Here is a 15,120-nt window from a genome sequence, read left to right as displayed (position 1 = left end):
TTCGTCTGAGGAACTTAATATCAGGAAGGCGGTGGGGAGCCCTTCTGGGTCTGTAACCACATTCAGGGAGGAGAAAAGAAGGTGAGTTGCTGTCCATGGTGATAGTTTTCAAAGTACATGTGTTGGAGTCATCTATTACTAACATAGTGTAATAGTAAAGTGATTTGATAAACTCAGTAACAAAGCATCTTATTAGGCAGTTGTGAGACACCTTCAACAAGAACTGACTGACCCTTCAACAAGCGGTCTGAGTTGGCGGAATCCCTGGACGTCATGTCATATCACTGTGCCAAGTTAGAAGTTGAGGCACAGGATTTAAAGAGCAACTTACATCAACTCACAAGTCAGGTATGTGTGAAATTGAATGTGTCGACAGTTAATACGTAGGATAAAGTGTTTTAGGACGCTCATTTTCATGGACAGCTTTCTTTTTTATTTTCATTACTAGTCATTTACTGTAATTTTATTAATCTTTAAGTGCACTCGTTTCTTAAACTCTGACTTTCATTCTGCCATTTGCATTATATATATATATATATATATTTCGTATATTTATACCCTTAGGAAAATGGAGAATTGTGCATCATTCTTCACACAGGTTGAGAGACTTCTTTTTTCTATTGAACAATATTTTATTTCTTGATCCCTGTATTACCATGATGAGGCAAGCCAGATAAATCAGAGGATAGTGTTTAATGGAATGTTCCAGAAAATTATCATTTCTCATCTTCACTTTTGTGAATGGCTATGGAGTTCTGTATATATTTATTTGTGCATTTCAGAATAACTTGTGCAGAAAGTGTATTATACAAACCAGATGAAGTTAGGCACTGCCTTCTTTTCTTTTCATTTAAGATACATTGTAAAAGCATGGAGTCACTCAGATGGAGTATAACACGTACATCGAAAATAGAGAATTAAGCACATTATCTAGATAGTGCCTTTGGAGTTTTAAAAAGCTATTGAATATAATTCACATATCATATAATTCACCCATTCCAAGTGTGTAGATCAGTATCTCTTAGTCTAGAGAGGTGTCACCTGTGACCACAGTCAATTTTAGAGCATTTCCATCAGCCCCCCAAAGAAACCCTGCATCCCTTAGCTACCTCCCAAGGCCCCTCCATCTCCCTCAGCCCCAGGCAACCCCAGTCTAATATCCGTCTCGGGAGACATGCCTCTTCTGGGTGTTTTACATAAATGGAATCATGCAGTATGCTCCTTTGGGATTAGCTTTTCTCATTTGACCTCATGTTTTTGCGGTTCATCCATGGTATAGCACGTATCAGTTCTTCCATTTCTGTTGACTGTCAAACAATAAACAGTATGTGGCTATATTTATCCATTCATAAGTTGATGGAGATTTGGGTTGTTTCCACTTTGCAACTCTTAATAATGCTGCTGTGAACATTGGTTTATACATTTCTGGATGGACATGTTTTTATTTTCCTGTGGTTGGATTTTATCCTGAGTTAACTGGCTGATTTCACCTCTTCTTGGCCTTTGCTCAGACTGTGCTTTCTGTCTTTACAGTTTGTTTTCTCTTGGGTAGTCCTCCATTTATTCAGACCTGGCTCCAGTCTCTCCTCCTCCATGGAGCTTTCCTGACTCTCATCGAGCCTTTTCTCTTCAGCCCTGTTATGTAGTCTGTGAAGAACAATTTAGCCCTTAATTTTGCATTGTTGTCATTTTTTTCATGAGGGAGAATCTTATCTAGGTATACCTTGTTCTAACAGGGAATATTTATGGATATGCACAGCACTTGTCTTGCATAAATGGAAAACAGTTTAGTTTAACAACTGTTAGGACACAATTAAGTACTTCATCCCATGCCAGTTATTTTTTCTTGAAGATGTTTGTATAGTAAAACTTTTATTAAAATGTATTTAAGCAACTCAATGTAAAATTGAAAAGCGCTTAATCTAATAGAGGAGAATTGTTCAATTAAATGCTCATCTTTCTCTCTGACTCTGGGAGAAAAGTGTAAATTTGCCTTCCTTCATTATGTAGGCAGAAGTGGGATTTACAGATTTCTAGCCTTTCACCAACTGTAAAGTTCTGGGAATAGCTTCTCTGATATCGTACCTCGTAACCTTGTCTCACCGGAGTACTGGCTAGACATTAACAGTTGTGAGAATGAATTGACTCAGAACTTTGATTTAGCAGTAGAGTTATATTTCCATGGCAGTGACTTCATCCTTCCTCTGAGGTCGTGTAATGTTCTGTACCACTCCATCCAGGAGGTGCTATTTGCATATTAACCGGTGGTCATTGTCCACTGAGTAGTACAGAGAGGAAGGAAGTTGCAAATTACTGTAAGTGGAGAAAAGTACTAGAGTACTAGTTTGTTAGTGGAGTCAGTGAACATTTTTGAAGTCTGAACGTGTGTGTTCTGGGCCTCATGCTCCCCCTTACTGCCCCTTGCAACGGTATGGAGAGTGAGTTCACTGTGATTGTGTAGAAGACCATTTTCGTTGGCATGCCTCTGTCTGAAGTATCAGATTGTTTTGCAGATAAAATACAGCAACCGTAATAACGCCAATTACAAAGAGCTCTTAGTATCTGCCACGTCCTCTTCTAAATACATTATGTATGCTGCTGCTGCTAAGTCGCTTCAGTCCTGTCCGACTCTGTGCGACCCCATAGACAGCAGCCCACTAGGCTCCTCTGTCCCTGGGATTCTCCAGGCAAGAATACTGGAGTGGGTTGCCATTTCCTTCTCCAATGCATGAAAGTGAAAAGTGAAAGTGAAGTCACTCAGTCGTGCCTGACTCTTAGCAACCCCATGGACTGGAGCCTACCAGGCTCCTCCGTCCATGGGATTTTCCAGACAAGAGTACTGGAGTGGGATGCCATTGCCTTCTCTGACATTATGTATAGTCCCCAATTGAATCTTCCCAGCATCCCACTGAGGTTGATGCTACCATTATCCCCATTTTATGGATGGAGAAACTGAGATACAGTAAGGTTAAGTAATTTGCCCCAGGACTCACAGCTCAGAACTGATGGAATTCGAACACAGGCCCATGGATTCTGGCTCTATGTACCTACTGCCTCTCACACTAGTCCCTGAAGCATCTGGTTGTCACCAACAGTAGCGCTAGCTCTCAGAATCACTGGAAGAGCTGTGGTCATTCACAAATGTGGATGTTTAAAGTGATGGCTGATGTGGCGCTTAGAATAAAAAAAAATATATATATATATATATATATATGTTTATCATCAGGTAATTTCTGTCTTTCCCCATTTGGCCAGTTTATAAATTTGTGTACTTATTTGAGAAAATCTAATTTAAAGCATGAATGATTTTGTGTCTGAGTGCTAAGGGGAGGTCAGTAATGTACAAAGGCAGACAGTAAATATTTTTCATTTTTTGGACTGTAAGGTATCTATGGTAACAACTCAACTCTGCTGTATGGCAGGAAAGCAGCTGTAAACAATATGCAGATGAAAGGAGACAGAAACTGACATTTGGCAGATTCACTAGGTCATTAGTAATTAAAACAGTTGTTTTTTCCCCTTTTTTTTTTTTTTTTCTTTCTTTTTAGGTGCAAGAAACACAGGATATATGTACAAAGGTCGTGAAATGTGCTGAAAAAACAAGCAGGATCACATCCAAAAGTATGATTTAAGCAGCACAGAAAATAAACTTAAATATAAAGCAGATAACAGTATAATTATGATAATTAGATCAGTAATGATAATAAAAACATCATTGTGAAGCTGGGTAACATTTCAGCTTTGGGTGTTTTGAGATGCATAATTTTCCCCATTATTTTCATATTTTGACACATTATCACAAGTGAAAGGTTGAAAGTGTTAGTCACTGAGTCGTGTCCGACTCTTTTACAAACTCCATGGATATAGCCCACCAGGCTCCTCTGTCCATGGAGTTCTCCAGGCAAGAATCCTGGAGTGGGTTGCCATTTCCTTGTCCAAGGGATCTTCCTGAACTCGGGGATCGAACCTGGGGCTCCTGCATTGTCGGCAGCTTCTTTACCGTCTGAGCCACCAGGGAAGCCAATTATCCACAAAACACAAACTAGAAAAACATGCGGTTGCAGATCATTTACTTTTCAAATTCTAACAACCTATGTAATGGAACCTGCAGATGTTTGTTCAGAAACAGTGTGGTATTTTAAAAATACCTTTTAAAAGTCCCCGTGAAGGACTGCCGTGACAGTCCACTGGTTAAAACTATGCCTTCCATTGCAGAGGGTTTGATCCCTGTTTTGGGGAGCTAAGATCCATGTGCCTCCCAGCCAAAAAACCAAAACATAAAACAGAAGCAATATGGCAGTAAATCAATAAAGACTTTAAAAATGGTCCACATTCAAAAAAATCTTTAACAAAAAACCTTATGTGTGAGAATCATTGTTTTAAAATCTGCATTTTAGGCTTGAAATGGAAAATACCGAGTTACAAACTACAGTCAAAAGCAGCGGACAGAATCAAACAGCTTCAGGAAAACCTGTTAGGCATAAGATCGGTAAGTCAACCTCTTATCTCTGTCATACTGATGAGGAAGAGGTTTTAACGTTTTAATAGTAATACATAAGAATATTTTGGACAATGTGAAAAGTCTCATTGATTAAAAGTTTATGGTATTTTTACTGATACTACTTGCTACTAATCGCATAATTACTCTTTAGAGAAGAAATGGACTGAATTCATAAAATTAATGACTTTTGTAGTAAGAATTTTTAATTTAAAAGATTGTGACAGTCCAGTCCAAAAGCAATATTTTTCTATAGAAAATATTTTGGTGTGTTCATTCTCTGTCAATGAAATCAGGGTTTTTCCACTTTCTGGCTATTATTATAATGCTGCCTGGAACATTGGTACACAAACATCTGTTAGAGTCTAGAAATTTGAGTAATGATTTGATTGAGAATTCTGAGTATCTCTTGTAATCCTAACCCTCTGTGAGATTTTTGAGAATGAATCATTTTTAATATTGTAACCTATTCTCTTCACCAGGAATGAATACTATGTCTGTATAGACAGTATTTCTGAAAGAATGCATTTTTCCTTTGTTGGATTTTTTTTTTAAAGAGCTGGGGTATGCATGGGGATTTTTCAAAGATTACTTTAGTAAGATGATATTTACCCTGGAATATCTTGAACCACTGATGAAAATTATTTTAGAGCATCTTTAGAAAGTAAAATGTAAATATAGCCACACTTTAAAAAAATTTCACTAGCATTTAGTATTTTTATGTGTCAGTTCAGGTTGCTCAGTCGTGTCCGACTCTGTGACCCCATGGACTGCAGCACACCAGGCTTCTCTGTCCATCACCAACTCCCAGAGCTTGCTCAAACTCATGTACATCGAGTTGGTGATGCCATCCAAACCATTTAACCTGTCGTCCGCTTCTCTTCCTGCCTCAATCACGCCCAGCATCAGGGTCTTGCGCAATGTCTCAATTCTTCACATTGGAGCTACAGCTTCAGCCATCAGTCCTTCCAGTGAATATTCAGGACTGATTTCCTTTACGATTGACTGGGTTGATCTCCTTGCAGTCCAAGGGCCTCTCAAGAGTCTTCTCCAACACCACAATTGAAAAGAATGAATGCTTTGGTGCTCAGCTTCTTGATGGTCCAAATTTCACGTGCATCCGTGACTACTGGAAAAACCATAGCTTTGACTAGACAGACCTTTTGTCGGCAAAGTAATGTCTTTTTAACATGCTGTCTAGGTTGATCATAGCTTTTCTCCCAGGAGTGAGGGTCTTTTAGTTTCATGACAGCAGTCACCATCTGCAAGTGATTTTGGGCCAAGAAAATAAAATCTGTCACTGTTTTCATTTGTTTCCCCATCTCTATGCCATGAAGTGATGGGATTGGATGCCATGATCTTCGTTTTTTGAATGCTGAGTTTTAAGCCAGATTTTCACTTTCCTCTTTGCCTTTCATCAAGAAGCTCTTTAGGTCCTCTTTGCTTTCTGCCATAAGGGTGGTGTCATCTGCATATCTGAGGTTATTTATATTACTCCCCAGATATCTTGATTCCAGCTTGTACTTCCTCCAGCCTGGCATTTCGCATGATGTACTCTGCATAGAAGTTAAATAAGCAGGTGACAATATTACAGCCTTGATGCATTTTTTTCCCAATTTGGAACCAGTCCATTGTCCCATGTTTGATTCTAAACTGTTGCTTCTTGAGCTACATACAGGTTTCTGAGGAAGCAGGTAAGGTGGTCTGGCATTCCCATCTCTTGAAGAATTTCCACAGTTTGTTATGATCCACAAAGTCAAAGGCTTTGACAGTCAATAAATCAGAAGTAGATGTTTTTCTGTAATTCTCTTGCTTTGTCTATGATTCAACAGATGGATGTTGGCAATTTGGTCTCTAGTTCCTCTGCCTTTCTAAATCCAACTTGTGCATCTGGAAGTTCTCATTCACGTACTGTTGAAGCCTCACTGGAAGAATTTTGAGCATTACTTTACTAGCATGTGAGATGAGTGCAGGTGTGCAATTGGTTGAACATTCTTTGGCATTGCTTTTGAGACTGGAATGAAAACTGACCTTTTCCAGTCCTGTGTCCACGGCTGAATTTTCCACATTTGCTGGCGTATTGAGTGCACCACTTTCAAAGCATCATCTATAGGATTGAAATAACTCAATTGGAATTCCATCACCTCCACTAGCTTTATTTGTAGTGACACTTCCTAAGGCCCACTTGACTTTGCAATCCAGGATGTCTGGCTCTAGGTAAGTGATCACACTGTTACGGTATCTGAGTCATGGAGATCTTTTTGTATAGTCCTTCTGTGTATTCTTGCCACCTCTTCTTAATATCTTCTGCTTCCGTTAGGTCCAACAATTGCTGTCCCTTTAATGTGCTCATCTTTGCGTGAAATGTTCCTTGGTATCTCAATTCTCTTGAATAGATCTCTAGTCTTTCCCATTCTATTGTTTCTCTTTATTTCTTTGCCTTGATCACTGAGGAAGGCTTTCTTATCTCTCCTTGCTATTCTTTGGAACTCTGCATTCAGATGATTGTATCTTTTCTTTTCTCCTTTGCCTTTAGCTTCTCTTCTTTTCTTAGCTATGTGTAAGTCCTCCTCAGACAACCATTTTGCCTTTCTTGCATTTCTTTTTCTTGGGGATGGTCTTGATCACTGCCTCCTGTACAATGTCACAAACCTCCATCCACAGTTCTTCAGGCACTGTCTATCAGATCTAATCCCTTGAATCTGTTTGTCACTTCCACTATATATCATCTAAGGGATTTGATTAAGGTCATACCTGAGTGGTCCTAGTGATTTTCTGTACTTTGTTCAATTTAAGTCTGAATTTGGCAATAAGGAGCTCATGATCTGAGCCAGTCAGCTCCTGGTCTTTTTTTTTTTTTTTTTTTTTTTTTTTGCTGATTGTATAGAGCTTCTCCATCTTTGGCTGCAAAGAATATAATCAGTCAGACTTTGGTATTGACCACTTGGTGATGTCCATGTGTAGAGTCGTCTCTTGTGTTGTTGGAAGAGGGTGTTTTGGTATGACCAGTGCAGACTCTTGGAGGGCACAAAGAAAGCCTTGTGTGCACCAGGAGCCAGGAGAAAGGAGCAGTGTCCCCACAAGAGACTGAGCCAGACTTGCCTGTGAGTGTCCAGGTGTCTCCTGCAGAGGGGTGGGTTGACAGTGGCCTGCTGGGGGTCAGGGGCACTGAATACAGCAGTGCATGAACAAGTCCTTTTGAAAGAGGTGGCCATTACTGTCATTACCCCTACCATAGTTTGACCTCAGGCCAAACAACAGGGAGAGAAACACAGGCCCACTCATCAACAAAAACTTGGATGAAAGATTTCCTGAGCATGGCCCTGCCCATCAGAATAAGACCCCACAGTCAGTCTCTCCCATCAGGAAACTTCTATAGGCCTCTATCCTTATCCCTCAGAGGGCAGACAGAATGAGAACCACAATCACAGAATACTAACCAAACTGACCACATGGATCACAACCTTGTCTAACTCAATGAAACAACGAGCCATGCCATGTCGGGCCACCCAAGGTGGAAGGGTCGTTCTGGAGCACTCTGACACAACGTGGTCTGCTGGAGAAGGGCATTGCAAACCACTTGAGTATTATTGCCTTGAGAACCCCATGAACAGTATGAAAAGGCAAAAAAATAGGATACTGAAAGATGAACTCCCCAGGTTGATAGGTGCTCAATATGCTACTAGAGATCAGTGGAGAAATAACTCCAGAAAGAATGAAGAGAGGGAGCCAAAACGAAAACAACGCCCAGTTTTGGATGTGACTGGTGATGGAAGTAGAGTCCGAAGCTGTAAAGAACATTTCTGCATGGGAACCTGGAATGTTACGTCTATGAACCAGGGTACATTGGAAGTTGTCAAACAGGAGATGGCAAGAGTGAACATTGACATTTTAGGAAAACTTCTCAAGCAGAGTTGGAAAAATATAAGAAACTCTACGTAGAAGAACTAAAAGTTAGAAAGTCATTGGAAAATAAGCTAGGCATGTAAGTCAAAACACAGAATCACAAAATAAATTTAGTTCGTTAATTTGTCTCTAAAGCCTAATTTTCTGGAGCCAGGTTTCTGAGATGAGTAGGAAGTGAAAGCTAACTAGATAGTCACTGCCAAAGGGGCCCTAAGTCAAACTAGTGATACTATATCCTTGTAAGTTTTCCTACACTATGTAAAATCATGGTTGTGAAATCGGGGGAAATGAACATGGGGGTGACTGGCAGGATAATTCACAGAGTGCCTAAAAATAACATGGTGACCTGACTCAGGGCGGGTGTGGAAGATGCAAAGGGCAGATCGCAGCACCTCCAGTGCCTAGTCCAGGTTTCCCTACTATCTGAAAGCAGAGCATTCCTAGGAAGCCTTTCATAAGCCAAAACATCATAAACCAAAGAAGCAGGGACCCGAGGACACGTTCTGCTCGTAGATGCATAAAATGAATATGCACGAGTAAAGCACAGGTGCTCCCACACAAGGTTCAGGGGTGTGGCGACTTGACGCTGAGAGGTGGGGTGTCACTCCCGGGGAAGGAGCTCGGTGGGGCCGGTCTCCCTGCTTGTGGAACAGGATGCCTCTCACTGTAAAAACATGCACTGAACATCGTTTCAGCTTTTTGCCTTTTTAAATGAAACCAAAAATCCTCTTCAGATTTTTTTTATTATTATGAAAAACAGGTGCCTATGTAGGCCCTTCGTAGAAGTGAAGTAACATAAAATGAACTTTGGAAAAGCAGGGGATGCTTGAAATTGTTTCTGGGGCTGTTTTAGCCCTTTTCAGTCTCTCCCAATGACTTTCTCATCCTGCCCTTGAGATTGTGGCTCTAGGTGATTCCTCAGAGCCAAATGCTTAATATTTCTGAGGTCATGAGTGAAACATTTATACTAGGGTGGTGAAAGAAAATACTTGAACGTGGCTTTGAGGGATGGGGTGTTTCTTCATCCCTGGACTCTTTCCTGGAGGCAGGTGTGTCCCAGAGGGCAGCAGATATCACTGTGAGGCCACCTCCCTTTCTCTCTGACGCCCTTTCTCTCCTCTCCCAACTGTGACTTGTTAGTTGAGGAGCCCCAGACACACGTGTACTTCTTTAAAACATGTTTACAACTATCATTGTTTACAGGAGGTCTGCTCTGTGCTTTCAGTGTTCAGTTTAGTGGGACATTCCATTTACTATATGGCAACTTAAAAAATGCAAATCATTTAGGGAATCGTGCTGTAAAGAGCAATATTGCACAGGAACCTGGAATGTTAGGTCCATGAATCAAGGCAAATTGGAAGTGGTCAAACAGGAGATGGCAAGAGTGAACATCGACATTCTAGGAATCAGAGAACTGAAATGGACTGGAATGGGTGAATTTAACTCAGATGACCACTATATCCACTACTGTGGGCAGGAATCCCTTAGAAGAAATGGAGTAGCCATCATGGTCAACTAAAGAGTCCGAAATGCAGTACTTGGATGCAATCTCAAAAACAACAGAATGATCTCTGTTCGTTTCCAAGGCAAACCATTCAATATCACAGTAACCCAAATCTGTGCCCCAACCAGTAATGCTGAAGAAGCTGAACAGTTCTATGAAGACCTACAAGACCTTTTAGAACTAACACCCAAAAAAGATGTCCTTTTCATTTTAGGGGATGCAAAAAGAAGGAAGTCAAGAAACACCTGGAGTAACAGGCAAATTTGGCCTTGGAATACGGAACGAAGCAGGGCAAAGACTAACAAGAGTTTTTCCAAGAGAACGCACTGGTCATAACACCCTCTTCCAACAATACAAGAGAAGACTCTACACATGGACATCACCAGATGGTCAACACCGAAATCAGATTGATTATATTCTTTGCAGCCAAAGACGGAGAAGCTCTGTACAGTCAGCAAAAACAAGACCAGGAGCTGACTGTAGCTCAGACCATGAACTCCTTATTGCCAAATTCAGACTTAAATTGAAGAAAGTAGGGAAAACCACCTGACCATTCAAGTATGACCTAAATCAAATCCCTTATGATTATACAGTGGAAGTGAGAAATAGATTTAAGGGACTAGATCTGATGGACAGAGTGCCTGATGAACTATGCACGGAGGTTCGTGACACTGTACAGGAGACAGGGATCAAGACCATCCCCATCGAAAAGAAATGGAAAAAAGCAAAATAGCTGTCTGGGGAGGCCTTACAAATAGCTGTGAAAAGAAGAGAAGTGAAAAGCAAAGGAGAAAAGGAAAGATATAAGCATCTGAATGCAGAGTTCCAAAGAATAGCAAGAAGAGATAAGAAAGCCTTCCTCAGCGATCAATGCAAAGAAATAGAGGAAAACAACAGAATGGGAAAGACTAGAGATCTCTTCAAGAAAATTAGAGATACCAAGGGAACATTTCATGCAAAGATGGTCACAACAAAGGACAGACACATATGGACCTAACAGAAGCAGAAGATATTAAGAAGAGGTGGTAAGAATACAGGGAAGAACTGTACAAAAAAGATCTTCACGACCCAGATAATCACGATAGTGTGATCACTCACCTAGAGCCAGACCTCCTGGAATGTGAAGTCAAGTGGGCCTTAGAAAGCGTCACTACGAACAAAGCTAGTGGAGGTGATGGAATTCCAATTGAGCTATTGCAAATCCTGAAAGATGATGCTGTGAAAGTGCTGCACTCAATGTGCCAGCAAATTTGGAAAACTCAGTAGTGGCCACAGGGCTGAAAAGATCAGTTTTCATTCCAATCCCAAAGAAAGGCAATGCAAGGAATGCTCAAACTACCGCACAATTGCACTCATCTCACACGCTAGTAAAGTAATGCTCAAAATTCTCCAAGCCAGGCTTCAGCAATATGTGAACTGTGAACTTCCAGATGTTCAAGCTGGTTTTAGAAAAGGCAGAGGAACCAGAGGTCAAATTACCAACATATGCTGGATCATGGAAAAAGGAAGAGAGTTCCAAAAAAATATCTGCTTTATTGACTATGCCAAAGCCTTTGACTGTGTGGATCACAATAAACTGTGGAAAATTCTGAAAGGATTTAGAATAGGATGGGAATACCAGACCACCTGACCTGCCTCTTGAGAAACCTGTATGCAGGTCAGGAAGCAACAGTTAGAACTGGACATGAAAAAACAGACTGGTTCCAAATAGGAAAAGGAGTACGTCAAGGCTGTATATTGTTGAGATAGAGACAAAAGTGAGCTTCATTTAAAATTTTTTCATGTTTGCTTTAACTACAAATTTAGAAACATTCTACAATTGCTCAGAAAAATATTTCTTGTAAATCTCCTTGCTTCTCATGAGGAGGGTAGGAGTATAAGTCCTCCCCTTGAAACTTCAGGCTGAGGAAATGAAGTTCAACTGTAATTTCTGACCAGATTTATAGTTGAGATTACACTCATACTTTTTGTATATAGCAATTAACGATGAGAGCTCGGATGTGTTTTAAATTTTGTCCTAAATAACTCAAAATGTGGATAATTCATTGTGCTGACTCATTTTAATAAACCAGGTTTTATCAGGAAGAAACGAACATCCTTTTAAAACTAATCTCTCCAGTTTTGGCCTGCTTGATTCAACTAAAGATTTTCAAGTTTCCTGTCCTGTGTTTAAAAAATATCTATGCTTTATAAATTAACTATATCGACTGCTACAAATAGGAGTTTGATATTGATTTATTTTTGTTCACACATTTAAGACATATAATTTAAAACATTTATTAAATGCCACAAGCATTACTGAACTATGTAACAAGGTTTTACATATTCATTTTCTCTATGTTATAGTTAAAAATCTATATGTGTTTTCTTAATCTGAGGAAGTAGCTGGCATAGGACTCTAGACTCTTTTGTAGAATTGTAACTTTGACTACATCAATGACTCTCGTACCTTAAAAACAACATTTCTTTTAAAAAAAACCTTCTTCACAGAACCATATTATATAAAAGAGACAAGTATAGAGTCATTTAGCTAAAGGAGTGGCCAGAGACCGTGCAGCTGTGACTTCTCTGTTCCTCAACCCTTCAGTGACCCCCATGGGACCTTCCCCTTTTATGGGACATAGTTCAGAAACTAACACTTGTGAGAGAATCCTTCTCGCTAAACACCTTTAGAATTAAAACTTGCCGGTACATTGTTTTCTTGTGTATAGTTTTCTCACCTTTCTATGTTTCGCTAAATGGAAAAGTTTAAAGAAAACTGCAGATGTGTTCTTCTTATTAATATTTGACTTCAAACTCCTTCATTTGAACATGATCCTCACCTAGAAATCAAAATAAAGGTCTCGGAAGTACATATTTAGGGCAGGAGCTGTTAAGGGAGAAGATGGTGATCTTGTGCATCTTTACCAGGATTATGAGTCATTCCCTAATTCTCTGAAATTATGTGTACTCAATAAACTGGTATTTATTATACTTTTTATCAGATTAATCTAAATAGCATTCCATATATATGTTCTCTGTTATCTAAAAGCAGAATAAGTAGGAATTCATTTTCTTTTATTTATGGGATTATTTTTCTACCTAAGTAATCTTCAAGTTAGGTCTAGTCTCAATGTATTATTTAAATGTCACATGTAGGAAATTATATGTCATTCCTATGATAATATCTCTTGTTTAACTTAAACATAATATTTGACTTATTTCAGATGCAGCAGGAGTTGGCAGGAGTATAACTAGAGAACTAGAAGAAGGTATGTTGCCAAAACGTATGAGTTAAACTTAGACATTGATTTCTGAAATACATGGTAAACAGTCAGTGGCGTCTCTTTCCATTGTTTGGATAACAGTTGCTATCTTAAATATTTTTTCTTACATATAGCTAATGAAAAATGTGAGCATGAGCAGTCATAGTGAAAAATTCCTTCTTCCTCATTTATTCACCATGTTCCATTGCTTGAAAAACAAGCCCAAAAGGTCTAGGTATTTCTTTTATTTCTGCTATTTCCTTCTTCTGCTGCCTCCATCCCTGTGGAACTATCCGCCTACACCCTGACACTATTCTCAGAATACGTGGAGTTCATCAGCGTCTCAAGTGTCTGACAGTGGTTATGGTTAGGAACCCAGGCTGAAGCAGTCATGTTTGTGTAGCTGTCACTTGGTGGTGACTTTAAAACTCCTCTGTCGCTGACTTTGTCACCAGTTTATCTTTCACGCTCAGGAAAAGCTCCAAACACCCACCTCAATTTGGGTCCTGCCAAAGTAGTTGCCCTTATCTCTCTACCACCCTCCTCTGCCCCTCAACTCTGCATCTAACCAGCCAGACTGTGTAGGATCCCACAGGTGTGCTTCCTCACCTCCGGTCTTTGTACATGTTTCTCCCCTCTACCTCTTGTACTTTCTCCTGTCCTTCAGATAGCTACTTACATATCACCTCCACCAAAAAGCTGGCAGTACTGACACAAGGCTGGCTGTCCCTTTTGAGTGCTCCTTGTGCCATCTTTTATATCTGTCTTAGTATTTATGACTTTGTATGGAAATCTGCTGTTCATGTATTTTTCCAGTTTAGGGCATATCATTTTTCAGGGTGGACTGGGGCACCTTCATCTTGTAATTCCAGTGCTTGTCACAGCACCTCTGCACGTAGTTATCGAGTAAATGAATGAAGAATGAGAAAACCAGAAGCCCTGATACTCAGCCACACGTGCGACCATGAGCGGATTATATAATTGTAATCTTGTTTTTTGTGTTGTGTCATCTATAGATATATTTCATTCTTCGGAACACTTGGAAAGGTCTCAGTTTTTTGTTTATTTTTTTCTTAACTAATACTTAGTTAACTCAAGTATTTTAGGTAAAGAATATAATTCTTTCCTTTTCTTTCCAGTTGATGCTGAATTTGCATCTAATTCCTTTAGAGTGTCTCCTTGAGGATCTACAGATGGGTCAAATGTATATGAGGACCTACTATGGAAAACATCACAAGAATATGTACAGACTTTGAAGAAAAAAGATGATTTGAATGATGAATAGTAAAAGTTTCCCTACGGGACTGTTTACATGAAGTTTTCATTGTTTCCCATTAAACCTGATGAGAAATTCTTTATTAAAGGAAAATATTTTCATATTATGTGTGTATGATAACAATGTATATGGTATTTTAAGCGATGTTTCTCTGCATCTAACTTAGCAGACTTAAAAGCCAGCACTGTTGAGTTTTCCATATTCAAAGTGATACTGTTAGTCACTCAGCCATGTCGACTCTTTGTGATCCCATGGACGAGCCCGCCAGGCTCCTCTGTCCATGGAATTCTCCAGGCAAGAATACTGGAGCAGGGAGCCATTCCCTTCTCCAGGGGATCTTCCAGAACCAGGGATCAAACCCAGGTCACCTGAATTGCAGGTGGATTCTTTACCATTTGAGCAGCCCTGTATGAACTCAAACCCTAATATCAGCTGTTTAAACAGCACCCAAACAACCAGACTTGTCATTAATATTTAGTGGTGTTGATTGATAGCTTTTTTGTATTTTCCAGTTTATATCACTATATAGACCTAAAGATTTAGATACTGCTGTTATGGCTACCATCAATGTTTTGATGTATTACAACTGTTAATAGTGGCATAAAACTTACTATATGTAACTGTAAACATGGATTCATGGGTCTTTCCTCATGGAGAAATAAGATTTGCCTGAGTTTTTGCCTTTGCAATG

The 15,120-nt window shown here is 39.7% G+C and overlaps 2 long non-coding RNA genes across 2 annotated transcripts; both read left to right on the top strand.

Moving 5' to 3' along the window:
• Window positions 1-235: 235 nt before the first annotated feature.
• Window positions 236-3,593, top strand: LOC113903698. The gene is made up of 2 exons (XR_003514271.1): window positions 236-348; window positions 3,549-3,593. It is a non-coding gene; the product is annotated as an uncharacterized LOC113903698 (long non-coding RNA).
• An 827-nt stretch (window positions 3,594-4,420) lies between these two features.
• On the top strand, window positions 4,421-14,535 carry LOC113903697. Its single transcript, XR_003514270.1, has 3 exons — window positions 4,421-4,489; window positions 13,115-13,159; window positions 14,293-14,535. It is a non-coding gene; the product is annotated as an uncharacterized LOC113903697 (long non-coding RNA).
• Window positions 14,536-15,120: the final 585 nt, after the last annotated feature.

Source organism: Bos indicus x Bos taurus, chromosome 13 (genome assembly GCF_003369695.1).
Source record: "Bos indicus x Bos taurus breed Angus x Brahman F1 hybrid chromosome 13, Bos_hybrid_MaternalHap_v2.0, whole genome shotgun sequence".
NCBI classification, from domain to species: Eukaryota; Metazoa; Chordata; class Mammalia; order Artiodactyla; family Bovidae; genus Bos; species Bos indicus x Bos taurus.
Note: the sequence above shows the minus strand (reverse complement) of the source record. Positions and strands in the feature narration are given on the sequence as shown.